The following is a 7,471-nucleotide window of genomic DNA, read 5'->3' as shown; positions in this document are numbered from 1 at the left end:
GAACAAGAGTGCTGAGGTTTATCCCGAACACCCCACCACTCATGGCATGGGGGTAGAAGCCGAGGACTAGCCATCTCTCAGATTGGATAAACGGCCAAACAGAAGGTAATATTTTAAATTCACACAAGCGTTGCATAGCGCATATGAAACAAGTTTCATCATACAGGATCACACGAGCAAGTTTACTCAAATATTACATCCTTTGAACATTCGTCCGCCACAAGACGGGCACCCTTCAGGACACCCTCATAATAAATTTCGGGGGTGCGATGCTCCTTGCCCTACGGCGGCCCTTCCTTGATCAGCTTCACGGCGTCTAGCTTGGACCACTGCACCTTCACACGGGCGAAAGCCCGGCGTGCACCTTCGATGCAGATGGACCGCTTGACGACCTCCAGCCGTGGGCAGGCATCTACAAGCCGCCTCACCAGGCCGAAGTAGCTGTTCGGAAGGGCGTCGCCAGGCCATAGCCGGACTATAAGGCCCTTCATGGCCTGTTCGGCCACCTTGTGCAGCTCGACTAGCTGCTTTAGCTGGTCGCTCAGAGGCATCGGGTGTTCAGTCCTAGTATACTGAGACCAGAACAGCTTCTCCGTTGAGCTTCCCTCCTCGGCCTGGTAAAATTGTGCGGCATCCGACACACTGCGGGGAAAATCTGCGAATGCTCCTGGAGAGCTCCGAATCCGGGTAAGTAGTCGGTAATTTACTTTTACATGCTTGCTCTGCATATAGAATGCCTTACCCTCCGTTATCTTCTTCATTGCATCGATTTCCTAGAGGGCTTTTTGGGCTTTGGCGTTGGCACATTTTGCGCCCTCGAGGGCCGCGGCAAGCTCAGACTCTCGCGTCTTCGAGTCAAGCTCCAATGCCTCGTGCTTCATCACGAGAGCCTGGAGCTCTTGCTGCACCTCGCCCACCCGAGCCTCTTGTTTTTCCCGCTCGGTGCGCTCCTTGGCCGCTTTATCTTCGGCCTTGGTTAGCGCTTGCTTCAGGGTCGCCACCTCGATCATGGCCCCTGGCAAATATACGATGATCCTGTCATTTTGCAATCGCGTCTTCTTTTATATATACATATCTATAGACATGGTATTACTTACCCTTGTTCTCCTCGAGCTGCCTCTTGGCAAGGCCGAGCTCTTTCTTGGACCCCTCGAGGTCCTGCTTCAGTACGGCCACCTCCGCAGTCAGTGCGGCGGACGCCAGCAGGGAGGCCTGCATACACATATTGACATACTTATATTAGACTCCGGCGATATTATTTGATCCTCTGTTCGGCTTTTCTTCGTGAACACCAAACAAAGCATCAGGGGCTACTGTCTATGTGGTAATATTTTTTCTATATTTTAAAACACTTGCCTCAAAGCCTATTAGAAGGCTGGCACAAGCTTCAGTCAATCCGCTCTTGGCGGACTGAACCTTCTGGACCACCGCACTCATAATAGTACGGTGCTCCTCGTCGATGGAAGCGCTGCGAAGCACTTCCAGCTGATTTTCCGGCGCCTCTGGATGGACAGAGGTCACCAGCACAGGCGTCTTGCCCCTCTTAGAATGAGGTCGCCTGCCCGAGCCCGGAACCACTGGAGGTTCCGGCGCGGTGTCCGGCTGAGGGCTGAACTCGGAGCTCTCAGGGGCCCCGTCCCCTCGGCTCCCGGAGTCCGGACGGTCGCCTTGAGGCGCCTCCGGGACTGTCTCCCCTCGACCCCGTGCCTCTTGAGACAGCACCTCCGCGTCGTCAGCAGGATGAGGGGAGGTGGCGGTGGGAACTGGATCCACTACAAGAAAGTCGTTAATCTGTGACAGTAATTGTCCGTCACAAACAAGCAAAATACTGTCAAGGATGGCCGGGCGTGACGGTCCTGAAATCCGTCATGTATATCGCGTCATAATTTTCCCACCCGCCCATCCTTGACGGATTTTCGTTTCCGTCATGAATTGTGAAGGTCTGTTGCCGTCACCGATCTGACCCCCGGCCCGCCCAAGGCCCGGTCCGTTGTGACGGACTATTCCGTCATGGATTTACATGACATGTAGAAAGATGAGTCCCATGTGGCATCTCCCGCAATCTAACGTGGCGCCAGCGTGGAGCTGATGTGGCGCCAGCATGGAGCTGATGTGGCGCCAGCGTGGAGCTGATGTGGCGCCATGTCAGCCGATGGCATTCGGCCTAGTGTGGTGTGGCCCATTTATTTTTGTACATCCAAGCCTATGGGCCCATTTTACTGCAGCTGGTTGGACTGTTTGTTTTGGGTTGGTCCATAATCATTCACACTCTCGTTGGCCCATTTGCACGTGTTCAATATGCACATCAGCCCATTAAAATTATGCGGCACATGTGTTTTTTTAGCCAGAAAGTGTGTTTGAAGGCCACTTTATTCGGCCCATTAGTGTTTACTCTACCCAACCCAACCCTTCTTTATCTCTACATAGAATCGGTTTCCAAGCCTAAGAGCTTACATCTCCAGATCCATCACAAATACAGAAAAGAGGAACAACATCCCAAATCACAGTAACATTGACCTTGCATCTCCAAATCCAAGAACAATGGAGCAGCAAAATGCAACCAGTTTGCATCCAACAGTGTGCAGTTTGCACAGCAAAATCATTACAAAATAAGAAGGTAGGTTCTAGCAGTATATCACATTCACATAGCTTCCATGTATCAAGTAGAGACGACGGCTGATCTTGGACAAACAACTTACCCTTGAGTTGATCTTGCTTGCAACTAACTTAGAAAAAAGTCTAGTTTTGCATCCATCTCAGCTTGCTTCTTCCTGTTCTCCTCATCTCTCTTCCTGTGCTCCTCGTCTTGCCTGATCCTTGCTTCTTCAGACTCCTTCAACTGCTTGGTCAAGGTGTCAACAAGGGCCCGAAGCTCGACATTGCCCCTCTTTGCCAATTCTGCTTGACAGTTGCTATCGCTAGATCTCGCATGGACATGTTGGATCCCCACATGCTGAAGAAACCTTGGCTTCTTAGTGTGGTTAGCAAGCACTTCAGCTACAGCCTTGGTCGTAGAGTTTGATTCTTGTCCATCTTCTGTAGGCTGAGAGGCCTTGTTTTCCATCTCGGTCTAGCAATGCAAGCAACAAACATGGTTATAAGACGGCTTAAGCACAAGTAGAGAAGACAACATCAGCAAGCTTACATGCAACGTCTTTGTAAGGAAAGCTATCATGCATCCTTTACAACCAGACACTTGTGATAACAGTCAGATTAATCTTTTTTCTGTGCGGAGGTGATTCAAATTATTCATATATACTATCATCTACAACAAAGTGGACTATTTCCTGAATTAACTAGAAGTGAGTAATATTCAAATCAAATTATTTCTGGAAGTCAATCAATAAAATATATATATACACACTAAAAATATAAGACACCGGGGATGGCCAAAACTACAATATATAAAGCCAAATAATAGATTAATAAAAAAATTCTGTAATTTTAGGTGGCTGATAGGTCACATGTCAAAGTGATTATGCGCTTTTATTAAAGTCATTTCATCTAGCCATATACTAAATCAAAACTGATGTTTTTCAGTCGCATCAAAACTTATCAGTTGTATGAAAATAAAAAGGGTACAATCATATAGGACAGGCTATTACAAGATAGTTAAGTGAACATGTTAACATTTTCAATTAAGATACACTGACATTTGATTATCAATTTTCAATATGGTGGAGTAACTCAAACAATATTAGTTCTAGTACGCAAAAAGGTAAAAATTGATGGTTGGTAGTCTTTTGAAGCTGACTTACAATTGCAGCTTGGACAACATCGGTGTAGCTTTTCTTTTTCTTGCTGTAATGGCACTCCTTGAACAAATCCAATGCAGTGGGTTCTTTATCTTTGTATTTGTCTCCCTGGAAACAACAAATATGAAGGCAAGGGAGCATCATACACAGTTACTACATGGATGCAAGAGTTTACATTAACCTATGGTCAAGAATATTTCTCATGACAATGCACATCCAGAGCCACATGTTTGACTTACCAGATTATCACAGTGCACAGGGTAGCTGCGCGAGCCAGTGGTTTGGTGAAACTTAACTTGAGCTCGATTATTTTTGTTAGTTTCACATATCCCCTACATCAAGAGACCAAATACATGTAAGGCACAATTTCTTGATTAGTATGTAGAAGGCGAGAGATTCGTCTCGAGGAAGAAACATACCATCTTTTTGGGATCCTTCCAGCTTTCCACTAGCTCATTCCACTGCTCATCGGTCATCAAGGGGACAGGAGACGTTCTCGTCACCAAATGGAGTGGGTGAGGGTCAAAATACTCTTTCTTGAGCCTGTATCGTTGTTGGCGAGTCGCACGTTTCAGCATTTCAGTACAAGCCTTCCTAACTGGCACAACATCAATGTCCATCTGAAACTTGTTCTAGTCCGATGAAAAAACATGTGTAAGTATCATGATTGCACAAAATTGACAAAATAGCACAAAATTGACAGTTTGATAGCCATTTGAGGGAGGAAGGCCTAGACTTTGTACTTACACCAACTTTTCCTACAAAGTTCCTGAAGATCCCATCTCGGACATGTCCATCTGGGTCCTTGTAATCCTTCCAGTGCTTAAACACGGGCATATGGTGTCTAACTATGACGTTGCATTCAGTTGCGAACTTTGCAGCAAGAAGAGGTGCCTCCGGCCTTAACTTCCCTTCTGGAATGACAAGCGGCAGTTTGCCCTGCCGGCGTCGAGTGATCCTTTCCAGACCTTTTCCCAAGTTGGGGCCCCTTTCCCTTGGCTCCTCATAGGATTGTGGACCTGAAAAAAAGGTAAAATCAAGAACGGATACAATTAAACCGCAATTACACGTATAGAAGTGTACTAATAAATGGAGGACATCGTTTCAAAATGTGTAACTATAACACAGGAAGTAAGCTCACAAAAAAAGTCAAGACAATATACTAGTAACCATATGGCAACAACAACTAAATGGAATTTTGCATTATCTATCATGTTGGTGTGTTTCTGACTGTTACAAATGCACAGGTTAACTGGAACGGAAGACAATGTTCGAGCAGATTTCAAGAAGGCACAGGTTAACTAAATTATCCTTATTTAAATATTGTGATATTAAGAAATGAGCAATGGAGTTATCCTTGAGAATATCATCATCCTGCAACACTAGAATGACTCATAAAAAATCATGCACACATATGGTATCAATTAAGACAGGAAGATGCATAGAACAATAGATTGAACAAGAAGTTTAACTCTAATAGATGCTAGAAAGATTCAGGTTATAACATGCCTTCAGAGTTATTGTTAGGTTGGGTTTGCTGATTTGGCTGGGCACTACCACCAGTTTCGTTGGCCATCTCATTTTCGTCATCACGATGGGCAATGAGATCAGCTCCATTGGCAATCCAGTTGTCATCATCACAATGTCCAGGATCATCACCTTTTTTGAAAAAGAGTATCTAGTGCGAGTATGTTCATCATGGAGCTAATAGCCTAGGCTAGTAATTCAAAAGAAAAAATCATGAACATGATATGATAATAATAGTAAGGAACTTGCCTTCAACACCATGGTCATCAAAGTTGGGAACAGTTTCTTCAGCTTGGCGGACACAAGCCATGGAAGCAGTTGGCTTATGGATGACACTTGGTGTCTGCTGTTTAGGATCAGACATTTTCTCACTTTGAATACCTCCATCAGCATCTTGTGATAGAGCTTTCTTCGACCTTGTGACTCGTGGATTAGTTGGGAGGTCCGCATGAACTCTCTTAGGAGGTCGAGGCTTGACTCCACCAGGGGGCATGGCAGTAGATCTTTTCTTACTAGTTTTCTGACTAGTCTTCTTACAGTCTTGACAGATATGAAAACATTGTTTAATCAACAAATAGTAACAAAATTATGCTGCAACGACAAACAAGCAACATATCTAAGCAATGAATGACTAGATTGAGAAAATTAGCACCTTAGAGTTTGAGCTAGCAGCAGGTGTGGACTGCAGTGCTTCTGTTTCATCTACTAAACTATCATCGGATGACTCTCCTTCACTGGTATTGTCCTCGTTAGGATGGTACTCGGCTTCAGAATCATCACTACTATGCTTGGGTTTATTTTTTCAGGTGAAATGACAGTTTTGGCTGCAAACAATGTCGATAGTGCAGGAATTCCGAGTGCTTGCAGCCTCGAATTGTTCCTTATGCATGTTCTGATGCGCGACTCCTCCAAAGGATGCAGCGGTGGTTCTAAGATGAGTGAACACATGAGCACGAATTACTATGTGTATAATCTGTAGTTAATAACAAAATACTATTTTGTAATCAAGTTTGTAACAATATGTGACCCAAATGTACACTTGACAGCACAAGACCCTTTTTTCATAGGTATGGCAAGAACTCTAATGGACCAGAAACACTAGCAACTTAAATCAAACACAAGAAAATAGCTTTTACCACACACCCATTAGACATACATATGCATGAATAGCAAATAGGCAGGCGTGGGGTGGGTTAAGAAGATTATACCTGCTGTCTTGGGTCCTCGGTGTTTCTTCGCTGTAGTCTTCTTCCCCATCAGTGTGGTGCAGAGGTCCTTGAAGCGGCGCAGTATGGTCGCAGCGACGGCTTGTTCTAGGGTTTGGTGGAGCGGAGAGGAGGGGGAGGGGGTTCTGGACCTGCAGTTGAGGTGGGGTAGCGACCGGCGGTGGAGGCGGAAGAGCAAGGGGAGTCGTGCTCGGGAGTGGCGCGGTGTGGTGGCGGTGGCGGCGGCTGCTTACTCTAGGGTTTGGTGGAGGCGGATGGTCGGGGAGAGGGGGTCTTGACCGGCAGTGGAAGAGCAAGGGGAGGGAGGGGATCCGTGCTCTGCGGTGGAGGTGGACGAGGAATGGAAGATGGGCTCGGCGGTGGAGGAGGTGAAGCCGTGGCCGGCGGCGGAAGAGGAAGGGGAATAGGATGGAGGGGATTTGGCGATACGGGGGGAGGGAGGGGATTTGGCTGGTCGTGCGGTGGGGGTTAGGCATTTGTGTGTGTCAAATTACTAATAGGCCCTTCATCTGGTACTGGTGGATGAATGCATATGTGTAATTTTGGGGAACATTGCTAGGCAATAGCGTCAATTCGTGTTGCGTTATTTTTTTCTTGGCGCGGTCGCGCGGCTGGAGCGAAAACTGTAACGTGCGTGCGCGCGCTTTTTGCCGCCGAGCCAAATTTAGAACATTCTAGAGCATATAACACAAGTTTATTATTTGTTGCTGTAGTTAATAAGACATATATTTAATTATGCACTATTATTAGGAAATAATTACTAGAATGAGCAAGACATATGCACCAATTTTTTACAAACCATAGGGGAAAAGATGACATAGTTTAAAAAACGAACCGGACCGGCGGCCTCACCGGTTCGATTATCAGTTTGGTTTTTTAAATTATGAGCGCGGGGACTACCAACTCCAATAAACTTGGTTACAAACGCACCTCGACGTGAAAAAGCCTTTGTATCATCGAAAC

The 7,471-nt window shown here is 45.9% G+C and overlaps 1 pseudogene; it reads right to left on the bottom strand.

Moving 5' to 3' along the window:
• Positions 1-2,695: 2,695 nt before the first annotated feature.
• Positions 2,696-5,775, bottom strand: LOC119273134 (annotated as a pseudogene).
• Between the last annotated feature and the right edge of the window lie 1,696 nt (positions 5,776-7,471).

The sequence above is a fragment of the Triticum dicoccoides genome, chromosome 3A (genome assembly GCF_002162155.2).
Source record: "Triticum dicoccoides isolate Atlit2015 ecotype Zavitan chromosome 3A, WEW_v2.0, whole genome shotgun sequence".
In the NCBI taxonomy this organism is placed as follows: domain Eukaryota; kingdom Viridiplantae; phylum Streptophyta; class Magnoliopsida; order Poales; family Poaceae; genus Triticum; species Triticum dicoccoides.
The sequence above is the reverse complement of the archived record's forward strand: the minus strand, read 5'-3'. Positions and strand labels throughout refer to the sequence as shown.